Source organism: Pinus tabuliformis, chromosome 8 (genome assembly GCF_031772625.1).
Source record: "Pinus tabuliformis cultivar Carrire ecotype Pingquan chromosome 8, CPIR1, whole genome shotgun sequence".
NCBI lineage: Eukaryota > Viridiplantae > Streptophyta > Pinopsida > Pinales > Pinaceae > Pinus > Pinus tabuliformis.
In genome coordinates, this window is record NC_142294.1 from 173768994 (window position 1) to 173782861 (window position 13868).

A 13868-nucleotide genomic window follows, 5' to 3' on the forward strand; every position below is an offset into this window, starting at 1 on the left:
CTTCAAGCATTCTTATGCATGTTGCATTAGCATATACTCACACTCCTATTAATTGATTTGTTGGGATAATTATCATTAATATCAAAGGGTGAATGGGACAACATTTGTTTGGTTATTTGTGTGCACAAATCAAGTGAATTTGGATACAAGGATCCACTAGAAATAAAAAAATGGTCACACCATTTAGTTTGATAGGTGGCACACCTTATGGGTCTTCTTGGTTAGAGAGATATTAATTTTTTAAGGTTGATGCCCCAAATATGGGTTTAGCACCAACACGTTTTCCCCAAATAGATATAACCTTAAAACTTATTTTCTACCCCTAAAGAAGGTCAAAATCACAATTTAAGTTAGTCTAAAATCATGTGTCCTAATCAGCACTCAAAGGAGAGCTTATGAAATACAACACTTAAATTTTTGAATTGTTCGAAATTCCCTCTCACAGGTCGACTTGACAAATTTTTTTGGGAAGTATTTTATATGCTTGTGTGGAAAACATCTCACACCGACCCCAATATAGCCCCCACAGCACCCGCCTGTTATGAAACCAGCTCAAGAAAAGATAGAAAAGATAGATCAACGCCTTAGAATTCAACCTCTTCGAGGGGGCAACCTCCTTTACATTACATAAATGAACAATTCTTTGATGATTCAAATGACAAAACCTCCTTTCTATATATAGGAGCCTAAGGAGTCACAATATAATCCAGCCGACCTAACAATCATAATATAAAGCTACAAAAATAACAATAGAGGGATTCTATGGGGCACAGAAATAACAATATGGGGGTAATATGGGCACAACAATATAAATAAGGGGTATAACTATAATAGTAATGGGGTAATCACTAGTATTATAGGGACCCAACATGCCCCTCTCCTTCAAAAAAGTGTTGTCCTCAACGCTTGAGTAATTCTGGATACTTCTGCATAAAATTCTCATCCTCCCATGTGGAATCTTCAGCGGATAAGTTCTTCCACTTGATAAGATACTCTGAAATTGATCGATTTCGTAGCTGTCGAGTTCTTGTTTCTGTGACTGCTTTCGGTTCCAATATAATTTTTCCTTCCTCGTCAAGTTCTGGCAATATTGTTTGAATTGGGAGCTTGTCGCCTATAACCTTCTTTAAACATGAAACATGGAAAACTGGGTGCAATCGAGAAGCTGCAAGAAGCTCCAATTTGTATGCCATAGTACCAATCTTTTGCAACACCTTGTACGGACCATAATACTTTGGTGATAATTTATTATCCTTCTTAGCTTGCTTTAGGGACATTTGCTTATATGGTTGTAGCCGTAGGAATACCCAATCACCTACATCAAAACTTCTTTCACTGCGATGTTGATCTGCCTGTTGTTTCATTCTATTTTGTGCCAACACGAGGTTATCCTTTAAGAGTTGGAGGACTTGTTGTTGATGTTCGATGTGATGTTCCACTGCCTGAACCTTAGAATTTTCTCTTAAATATGATGTGATGGATGGTGGTTGATACCCATAAAGTGCCATAAATGGGGTCATTTTTGTTGCTGTATGGAAGGAAGTGTTATACCACCATTCAGCCAGAGGCAACCATTTGACCCATTGTGTCTGTTTATCAGATACAAAGCAACGAAGATATCCTTCCAAACATTTGTTTACTATCTCAGTTTGCCCATCAGATTGAGGATGATAAGATGAGCTATGAGCTAACTGAGTACCAAGAAAAAAAAAAAATTCTGTCCAAAAATTTCCAGTGAAAATGGGATCTCTGTCACTTACAATAATCTTTGGGTTTCCATGTAGCTTTTGAACTGTTTCCATAAATGCAGTAGAAACTGTACTGGCTTTAAATGGATGTGATAATGCACAAAAGTGTGCATACTTGGTAAGTCTGTCAACTACCACCATGATGACACTCTTCCCTCAGACTTGGGTAAACCTGTGATAAAATCCATTGAAACCTCCTCCCAACGTTGGCTTGGAATGGATAAAGGTTGTAATAGACCCGATGTCTTAATTGTTTCAACTTTATTTTGTTGGCAAACCAAAAATTCCGCCACAAACTTTTGAATATCTGATTTAAGGCCATCCCAAAAAAATTCCTTCTTAACCCTGTGGTAAGTTTTTAAAAATCCTGAGTGCCCTCCTAAGGGAGAAGTGTGCAATTCCATAAGAATCTTTTGTTTTAGCTGGGAATTCTTACAGAGGTATAAGCGATCTTTGTACCATAACGAATCATTTTGCCAGCTAAATGTATCAGAAGTACTGGAATCTTGTTGTAGCTTTCGAATAAGTGCCCACACTTCTTCGTCATTCTTCCATTCCTCCCTTGCTTCGTTTATCCAATCTGGTTGGATAATAGAAATGGCACACAACAATGCTTCCACATCCTCATCCTTTCTTGAGAGTGCATCTGCCACCACATTTTGCTTCCCTTTTTTGTAGATGATTTCAAAGTCATAACCCAACATCTTTGTGACCCACTTTTGTTGCTCTTCAGAGGATAATATTTGTTCTAAAAAGTATTTAAGGCTATCATGATCCGTTTTTACCTTGAAGTGTCTTCCCATTAGGTAGGGTCGCCATTTCTTAAGTGCATGGAGTATTGCCAACATTTCCTTCTCATAAATAGCTTTGCTTAAAAACTTTCCCTTGATTGGACGACTTTCAAAAGCAATGGGTCTTTCATCTTGCATTAGAACAACACCAATTCCATTTCCTGAAGCATCACATTCCACAATAAAGGTTTTTGTGAAGTCCGGTGTAGCTAAGACCGGTGCTTGGCACATTGCCTCTTTAAGATGTTCAAAGGCCTTTGTTGCTTCCGGAGTCCATGAAAATGAATCTTTCTTCAATAATGTTGTTAGAGGTGCTGCTATTCTCCCATAATTCTTAACAAACTTGCGATAATACCCTGTCAACCCAAGAAATCCTCGCAGATGCTTTATGGATGTGGGGATTTTCCATTCCTTAATGGCTTTAATTTTGCTAGGGTCTACCTTAACTCCTTCATGAGATACAATATGACCCAAATATTCCACCTCCTGGACTCCAAAGAAACATTTGGATCTTTTTGCATATAATTGTTTCTCCTCCAATAGTTGTAGCACCCTGTCAACATGTTCAACATGATCCTTCCAAGACTTGCTGTAGATTAGTATATCATCAAAAAATACTAACACAAATTTTCTAAGGAATGGTTTGAAAATTGAATTCATCAAACCTTGAAATGTTGAAGGTGCATTGGTAAGGCCAAAAGGCATGACCAAAAATTCATAATGACCCTCATGAGTTCTAAATGCCGTTTTCGGAATGTCTTCAATCTTCATTCTGATTTGATGATATCCCGAATGAAGATCCAACTTGGTGAAGTAAATTGATCCATGCAATTCATCAAGTAATTCATCAATGACAGGAATGGGGAACTTATCTTTAATAGTGAGCTTGTTGAGCTCCCTATAATCCAGACACATGCGCCATGATCCATCCTTCTTGTGCACCAATACTACTGGAGCTGAGAAAGAACTTTGACTCGGTTGAATTATACCAGCCTCTAGCATTTCTGCAACCATACGTTCAATTTCACTTTTTTGGACATAGGGATATCTGTACGGCCTGATGTTTGGAGGAACACTTCCTGGAATCAGATGAATAGCATGATCATGATCACGCATAGGTGGGAGACCTTTGGGAGTCTCAAATACCTTGGAATGATTGTCCAGGACTTTTTGGAGATCTGGAGAAATAGATGATTCCAATGTGGAAACATCTAGCGAACATAATTGTGCAATTACACCTCTTTGCTCCTTTTTTAGAAGCTTTGTCATGCCATTAGAGCTGATTATCTTTCCTGGTTTCCCTGCAATACCCCTTAATTCAACTTCCTTTCCTTCCGCAGAAAATTTTATGAAAAGTTCTTGAAAATTAAAAGCTATTGTACCCAAGGATTGTAGCCATTGGACTCCTAGTACAACATCAACACCTCCCATTGGAATGGAAAGCATTGGGCTAGTCAATACATATTCTCCCATGGATAGCTTGATATTATGGCACTTTCCAGAGCAATTTATTGTTCCTCCATTTGCAATCATCACTTGACACTCTGGTGCTGGATATAGGAAGCAATTCAATTCTTTTGCTACCCTACAATGAATAAAATTGTGGGTGCTTCCTGAATCAATCAACACTATTACCTTTTTCTTCTTGATTTGTCCTTCTATCTTGATGGTTTGAGGAGTGGTAATTCCCCCCAATGCATTACAAGATATGGTCAGATTTATTTTTTCTTCATCTAGGCTTTGTTCCTGGAATATATCCTCTTCTTTTGACCTTTCTTGCTCCTTTTCTTCTTCCTCTTCACAATCTATGTAGAATAATTTCTTCTCAGCACACTTATGACCTTTTGTGTATTTGCTATCACAATTGTAACAAAGCCCTTTTGCTCTTTTTTCTTCCAATTGTTGTGGTGTCAACCTTGTAGGTTGTGGAAGACTAGGGGAAACAACACTTCCGTCTTTATAGTTGTGAGTGGTATGCTTCCTATTTGCCATAATTTTGCTTTCCATTTTTCTTGCTAACCTGAATGCCTTCTCTAATGAATCAGGTTCCCAAAGGCAAACATCATGTTGGATATTATCCTTTAAAGACCCTATGAACACATCAATCCTATGCTCCTCTGGAATATATTTTACCCTTATGTTCAATTTTTGGAACTCCTCAATGTGCTCCATTATTGAACCCTTTTGTTTGAGACTTATCAATTGGCTAAAAAAAGTGTTGCTTTTTGTATCCTCATAATGTGCTATCAATTCTTCCGTAAAAATTGCCCAAGTGATAAATTGTTTACGAGAACAAAGCCATTGATACCATACAAACTGATTTGGTTCCAAATATACAATTGCCATACGTACCTTTTGTGCGTTTTGCACATTATTGAGATCGAAGAATTGCTCCATCTGTAATATCCATGTGGCGGGATCCTTGCCATCAAACTTCCTCATATCGATTTTTGGAATATGGTGATCCTTCGATCCAACATTAGCGTCTATGGAATCATGATTAACATTTCTTTTGTTCTCATCATGAGTTTCCTTTACTACCTTTTCACCACTAGTAAGTATTTCTTGTAGAAAATTTGTCAAATCTGTCTTCAAATCTGCCATGCCTGTCTTCAAATTTGTGTTCAAATCTATCTTCAAATTGTCCATCTTAGCTTCCATGCCATTCATCTTAGCTTCCACGCCATTTATCTTAGCATCTGTTAACTTTTGTGAGCATGACATTTGTTGCACTTGTTCTTGTAATTTTGATATATCATGTAGCATTTCTTCCTCTTCTTCATGAGTCATGATAGAACTTTCAGGTTCCTTACTAGGTGCTTTCATTTTCTTTCCTCAGGGCATCAGTTACCGATAATAATTCTCTACTATGCCCTTTGAATTCCTTCAAAATAAATTTTCAAACCAAGATTAAGCAAAAATTTAAAAAATTCTACACACCTTTTTTCACTTTGTAGGAGCTCGATATTGCCTCTGGTGTATCTCTGTACTTTCCAATCATCGAGTTCTGAATTTGTGACATGTAGTAGCTCTATGTGTCCTCTTTCCAATGCCACCAGTCTGATCCAAATTGGATTCTCCAAGAAAGAGTTATGCGCAATCTCCCAAGATGACCAGATTATAGACCTTTCCAAAAGGTCGAAGTTGTATGAAGTTCCATGTGTACAATTTTCGATATTTGGTTTTGAAAATGATATACAAGAAACTACAGTCTGTCCTCTTTCTATACCTTCTTACGAAATTTCAATCCGATTCCCAGAGAGAAAATTATGACAATTTTCCCCAGGTCACCTGTTTTGAATGTAATTCAGGAGTCTACAAAAAGACCAACTTCCTCAAATCATATCTCCGAAAATATCGCGCGAAACGTTCTGAAATTCGGACCCAAGGTTCAGCACGATTTCTTCTCAAATGGGTTTTTTTTGCAACTTCTGAATGTCACAGAAAAATAGTTATAGCGAAAATTCCATGATGACCTGTTTGGAGCAGCGAAACCCTAGAATCCAAAGCTCTGATACCAAATGTTATGAAATCAGCTCAAGAAAAGATAGAAAAGATAGATCAACGCCTTAGAATTCAGCCTCTTTGAGGGGGCAACCTCCTTTACATTACATAAATGAACAATTCTTTGATGATTCAAATGAAAAAACCTCCTTTCTATATATAGGAGTCTAAGGAGTCACAATATAATCCAGCCGACCTAACAATAATAACATAAAGCCACAAAAATAACAATAGAGGGATTCTATGGGGCACAAAAATAACAATATGGGGGTAATAGGGGCACAACAATAGAAATAAGGGGTATAACTATAATAGTAATGGGGTAAACACTAGTATTATAGGGACCCAACACCGCCCCACCCCCCCACCTTCAAATGCACACACACACACACATACACCCACCTATCCACACACACAAACATATATAGATATCTATATGACCTTAGTCATGGGTCATTTTTGGAGAAAATCATGGCCTATGAGGCATCTAATCAAAATCAATTCGATTTAGTGCCATGCCTTAAGATTTTTTTAATACCTGAAGAAAAAGGTTGAGTTTCTAGAATCTTTAAGGATAATTTATTTATCCTTCTATTGGATCTTTGTTGAGAAACAAATGAATCTCTTAATCTAAACTATGTTTGTAGGTTAAAGGTAATTTATAGGAATAAATAATATTTTCTCAGAGGCCCTTCTTTCCCCCCAAAAGAAAGGTCAAGGTTAGAATTTATAAGGAGATTATCAGCTAGTATGAGGCTTTCTGCAACCCTTCTTTCTTAGGTTGTCCTCAACCATGTTTCAGGCAATATGAAGTGACTTTCAATGCTCTCCCTATGATTGATTTTCGGCATGTATTAGGGCATGCATCTATGGTCAATTATTCCTTGTTTATGGTGAACCAAACCTCTCAATTGAAGTTGTTTGAATTTAATCCAAGTTTATATTTTTGTGATACATTTTGGGAGGTAGAACTCATTCATATTAAGATTTATATTAAGGATATTTGTTTTTCTTTTCTAAGGTACATTGTAACCTAGTTTCAAGAAATTCTATGGAAAATCAAGTATTTGATTTAAGATCTGAGGCTATCTATAATTCAAAATATTAAGTAGGACAACCAATATGTTTGAGGCATAGCATCCTGTATCAAACATGTGATATTCCGAGCAAACTTTGATATTTGTTTATAGAATATATTTTATGCTTGTTTATACATTTTGAAGCATAGCTAACTTAAATGTTTGAATCTGACACCAGTCTTGAAGAAGTTTGAAACAGAGATTGGTGCATGTCTTGACATTTTCAAAAGCCTTGAAGAAAAAAAATTGAACCAGTTTTCATGCAAGCCTTTGAGAAACAAAAACATGAAGAAATTGTGAGGTGGAATCATAGGCAGAGTATGGACACTCGCATTGATGACACGAGGTGTGAATTTTATTAATTGCATATTTTGCATCACAAAGGGGAAGTATTAAACTTGGAATATTTTTGTATTTGGGTCAATGTCCTTGGTACAGGACCCCAATAGGTTTTTTTTTTTCATTTCTTCTATAGTGTGGTAGGAAGGTGTTAAGGAAGGAAGTTGTACTTTTTGTCAAGACTTTGTCCCCTCCTTCTAGTGGGAGATGGTAAATATTGGGTTGTAGCCCTCCCAGTTGTAGCTAGTATTTTGAGAAGTTTTAGCTTCCCTTGTAATATAAATATATTATTCATATATAAATATTGTTCCTTTAATGTTATTGGTTAATTAATTTGGTACTAAATTGAAAAGAAAAGTTAAATATGGAATTACCCCCAACGTAAGTATTTCCAACAATTGGTATCAGATAAAGTTACCCTCTAACAGTTTGATTACTGGAGGGAAGATCATGAAAACATATGGATCATAGGGAAGGAATATCTTCAAGGAAAAATCTAGTGTTTGATGGAAATGATTATCCACTATGGATAATTTACATGGAACCTACTTGAAGGCTTTAGGAGCGGATGTTTGGATCTCCATCGTAAATGGGTACAAATTTCGTAAAATTCCTCCAACGCATATGGGTGAGAAGTTTTTCAACTGCAATTCAAAATCTCTTAATTCCATCACATGTGGATTGCCAGGAACCATTAAGTCGAAGGTGATGTTCTACACCACAACCAAATAAATTTGGGATAAACTCAAAACTTTGTGTGAAGGTGAAGATAAGGTCAAGCAGGTAAAACTTCAAAAATATAAAGGTCAATTTGAAAGCCTGAAAATGGATGAAATAGGAGATATTGTTACCAATTTTCTCACAGTAGATGAAGTTGTGAAATCCATCGGAGGATTAGGAGAAAAAAATTAAATATCCTTTGATCATACAAAAGGTCTTGAGATTGCTTCCCTTGAGATATGATGCCAAAGTATCTAACATAGAAGAAACCAAACAATTGACTAACATGACAATGAAATAATTACATAGCACTCTTACAACATACAAAATGAGAATAGGTATAGAAGACAAATAGTCAAATACTGAAGAATCATTTAAAGCCACAAAGAAGTAAAGAAATAAATAAGTTAAGCTAGAATGCACACAAGGCGATGAATCAGATATAGAAGAAGAAAATTTCATTAAGAAGCTCAAAAGAGGAACTAGAAAAAGCAAAGGTAAGTTACCCTTTATTTTTTTTTTAAATGTGGAATAATAGGTCATTATGCTATGAGATGTTATTTTAAGGATAAAAGCTTCCACAAGAAAAATATGTATTCTAAAGAAGGCAATATCTCTTCATATGAGATTGATATATAAGAATGAGATGGAAGAGAAGTTCTCTTCATAACCTTAGAAAATAAAAATGATGATCATGATGATGAAGAAGTCATTGATTTAGATGAAGAAATAGAAGAACCAAATGTCAAATCTATTCCTTATGGAGACTTAGAAAATAATAATCATCATAATAATAATAATAATAATAATAATAAAATAAAATAAATAAATAAATAAAAATAAATAAATAAAAATAAATAAATAACATAAATAAATAAATAAATAAAAATTAAATAAATAAATAAAAAAAATATAAAATATAAAAAATGAAAAAATGAAAAAATAAAAAAATAAAAAAATAAATAATAAATAATAAATAAAAAAATAAATAATAATAATAATAAATAAAAAAATAAAATAAAAAAAAAAAAAAAAAAAAAATCAATGCCTTAAGGAGAAATTGAAGAATAGTGAAAAAGCAAATGCCGTGCTTAGAAATAAAATAGAGAATTGACATACCCACTTGAGAAGCACGATGAGGAAAATATCCCTTTAAAATTCCACCTTGAAGAAGCAAAGAGAATTTAGGAGGTGATGAAGACCCCGATGAAGAAGATAGAATAAGAGTGTAAAAAGATTGAAGAAGAAGTTGTGTCATTAAGAGCTAAAGTTGATAAGCTCAATAAAAACTTCAAAAAGTCACTAGTTTTAGATAACATTCTCAGCTATCAAATACTAGTAGGTGATAAAACTGGTCTTGGTTATATAGGTGCATCCTCAAGCAAGGAAGACCCAAGTTCCAAGCATCAAAATAAGTAAACTCCAAGAGATTCTAGAAATGTTGCTACTTATGTTGATAAACAATGGATTGAACCTCCCGCTAGATAGAACAACTTCATAAGATCATCCAACTCTCCTTGGTATGAGAAAAATTTTCTTGGTCATTGTTACTCTTGTGAAAATTTTGGGCATAAAGAAATTCATTATAAAATCAATATAAGATACAATTATACAAAGAGCATGGATGACAATGGATTTATACCTAGAAATGTCTATGGGAAATACAATCCATATGAAGCACTAATGAATCAAAAAATTGTATTCTACAAGTGCAACAACCTTAGTCACAAGGCACATCATTGCATGCTTGTGAAGGAGAATGCTCCAATCATGTCGATAGAGAAGCCAACTATGACACGAGAGAAGAAAAAGAAGGAAAATTGCTATATAGCATTGATCGTTGAAGACAAAAAAGATGAATTGTACAAATAAAGTGTATGCTCAACACATATGATTGGAGATAAAAATAAATTGATTAGCCTAAAAGAAAAATGTGGCAATGTTGTTTGTGGAGATAACTCTTCTGTCAAGATACCTGGAAAAGGTGTACCCAACCTAGAATGTGAACATATGAAGGCACAACATGTTTTTATAGTTAAGGATTTGAAGCAAAATCTTCTCAATGTTGGCAAGATGTGTGATAAAGGGTATAATCTCTTGTTTGAATCTCAGAAATGCGTAATCAAAGAAGATGTTTAATTTTGTAGCTATGGTCAATCTTAATATTTATTATTTTATTCATTGATGTATTTGAAAAGCATATTCTTCATGCTATTGTTAAAAGAGAAAAAAAATTGCCACATTCTTCATATCGGTTTATAAAGGAAGAAAATCTAAATTTTTGAAAACTATAATTTGTGGCTCCAAAATAGCGAGGTCATCCCTCCTCCTAGACAAGTCACAAATTCATAGAGCTAGTCTACTATATATATGAGGCATTTGACCTCCCTACAGAGGGAAAATTTGGATATTTTTGTTCAATTAAACTCAGATTTCCTGAAGCAAGAGAAAGGGGAGAGTCTAAGGCAATAATAATACGCAAATCTAAGGCACATTCCTTATGGAAGAAATTTAGATGAGTCCAAAATCTATTTAAGATGGTTGAATTCTTGAGGTAAATAAGTTCAAATTTTCTAAGACATATCAAGGCCAATTTTTTGAAGTAATTTATGATTGCATGACCAAACTTCTGGGAATAATAAGTTATAGGACCAAGTTCATTAATATAGGAGTAGGCCAAAGTTATTGGGTTGTGATATGACTTAACTAGGAGGTAGTGGACCAGGATCGATCTAGCTACATTGTTGGTTTGTTTGAAATTGTATTTGACTAATGTATCTATGTTGAATTTAATGATTTCTCTAAGGATAAGTTTGTTGGGATTTTCCCCCCATGTGGTTTTTCCCAAGGTAAAATCTTGGGTTCTTTGTATGGTTGTCTCTTCATTATCCTACTGTCATAAATATGATGTTGTTGATGTATTCCTTGTAATTTATTAATGATGAATAATGGATAAGAATGCAAAAAATGTATAAATAATTTGAATTAAATATCAGTATAGAATACCTTATAAAATTCAACATGGTATCAGAGCTATGGTATAAAAACATCCCTAAAAGAAGCAGTCTACTTCAATTTTTTTCCTCTAGGGTTTATTTATGTCATCATCTTCGATTCTAATCATAAGGAGGGTGAAAAATATTGATTTACCTAGTTGGAATATGATAATATTGATTGTTTCTGAGATTAAGATGTAAAGTGTCAAAAACCTAGTCAATATGAGAAAGATGAAGTAAGGCCAAAGCAGACTTGGTGGGCTAAAAAGTGTCAATGATGGCCATAGTCTGAAATTATATGCCTTTGTTTTATTACGAATAGGCATAAGTTCATATCAAAAGGATCGTGATCCATATTTAAGATTGAGACAAGGATGAAAAAAACTTGGAAGAAGATCTAAGTATTAAAGAAACAAAATGTAGTTTCAGTAGCTTTAGAGCATAAGGCCGAAGCTCATAACCTCAGGTCGAAGATACCTTACAATATTATAGAGGTCTAAGAACCTCAGTAAGAAAATGTTTACTCGATATTGTAGCAAAAGGATCATACAATGTTACAAAGCACTTAGAAAAACCTCAGAATATGTTTCAATTGGCCAAAACATCTCATAGGTAGAATAACATGATACAATGTACAAGTTATGTCAACCTCATCAACCATCAGAAAAAGGATTATCTGTTAACAATATTAGGCAGTATAGTCAAGAATTATTACAAGCCAAAAGGACAGCACATGAGATATATGTAGTTAAATATATAATAAATAACTTCTTAGTACTTAAGGTGGAGAAATATCAAAAGGGTCGAAAGGTATGACATCCTTAGTCACCAAGAAGCCTTAGATGCAAGGATACATCAGTGTAAACATTTGAAAGAAGAATGAAAAATTGTTGTTACAATATTTCTAAAGTAGTTGAGATTGTTAGATTGAGTCATTTCTAGAATTTAAGACTACTCTTCCTTATAAGATCAAGTTCCCCAAACTCTTAAGGATCCAATTTTCTGTCACTTCAAAGGAACAAAATGATATATATTACATTGAAGGGAAAATTTCTATTGTTTTGGAAAACATGTTAAGTGGATTAGATAGAGCAAGGTCATCTGCAACTCTAGAAGTTGTTGAAATAAATATTTGAAGTTCAACAAAATGAAAGAAGGTTGCTATCATCCGAGGTTTTATGTGTACTTTATGCGAGGTATGTATCACATATAAAAAAAAAAAGTTGCAAATGAATACCAATGCGTAGAAGTTTCTATGCTTGAATATTATTGAAGTTTTAGAGTTTGTGCACTAATGTAATTCCTTAGTTAAGGACCATGTCAAAAATTGTTTGGATTATTGTCTTATGAAATAGAGTCATCAATGGCATTCATATATATTTTCTATATCTTAAAATCCATCTTGATCAGCCTTGACAAGACAAGTAAAGAAAAATGATCAAATAGGATGAAATATTTAGGCTTCTTGAAGAACTTTGTATTTTGAAATTAGGAAGATATTTTTCTCCAACATTCAAGTTGTATGACCATATAAAGTTTCTTTCCTAAGAATATATCACCTTGTGAAACATTTTGTTAAAGAACATATAATATTGGTTTACATTATGACAAAGAAAATTCTTGAAGTTTAAAATGGTCATTCATAAGAAGCTTGGTTATAAAATATGAAGTAAATATCCTAAAATTCTTTTTAATTCATCGTCAAGAGCTATTGAAGTTTGAGTTAATGGATTTGAAAGAATCAAGAAGGCATGAAGATTCTTGGTCTTGAGCATTTTTTATATAGAAAGATAATTCTACTAGTGTTCTTGTGATTACCAAAAGTTTAGAATAAACTCTCAATGTTTCAAGGATTGTTAAAGAGGGTGTTAATGAGTCTGAGCTTAAAATGAAGAAGAAATCGAGTTCCTCTTTAAGATTGAAGAAGAAGTCCTCTCAAGAGAGAAGAATGATGAGTCAATTGAAAGACTTGGTGTGCTCTTATTATTTTACTATGATGAAGGTTGATGTTCAACTAAGAATGCATATATCTGAAAGCATCATTGCAATTATTGTTGAAGAAATGACCAACATGAGGACTCTATAGTTTTAGAATTTTGGGCATTGACTTGCAAAGAGTGAAAATATGAGTATTATAAATTTAAAGTTTGTAAACCCTAGACAAAATTTTAAAGGATATGAATCTCTAGGGTTTGAAGTTAAAAACCATAGCTAGACATTTGAAAACCCTAGCTAGTTAAAAGGGTTTGAATAAAAAGTCGTTAGGGTTTATGGAAAAAACCATAGACTTATATTAACATTTTTTGTTGAAATAAGAAACCCTAGCCTATGCAAGGATGAATGACATGATGTTGATGATGTGGACGAGGATGATAAAGTTGCAACATGGATGCAAGCATAGAAAAATTTAGGGGTGAATGTTCGCCCTTTGGCGAAATTAAGGGGTTTTAAATTTTTAGTGGGTGAATATTTTGTATCATAGTACATTTTTACAAATCACCTCAAATAGCCCACCTTATTTTAAGGGAGAGAGTAATAAAGGTAAATTTAGCCCTTGAAATTAGGAGTTACAACCTTCCATTCACCCATTTTCAAGAATAGGTTTTATTTAAGTGAATCCATTCGCCCATTTTCAAGAATAGGTTTTATTTAAGTGAATCCTATGGGCCAAATACCATATTTTTAAAAGAG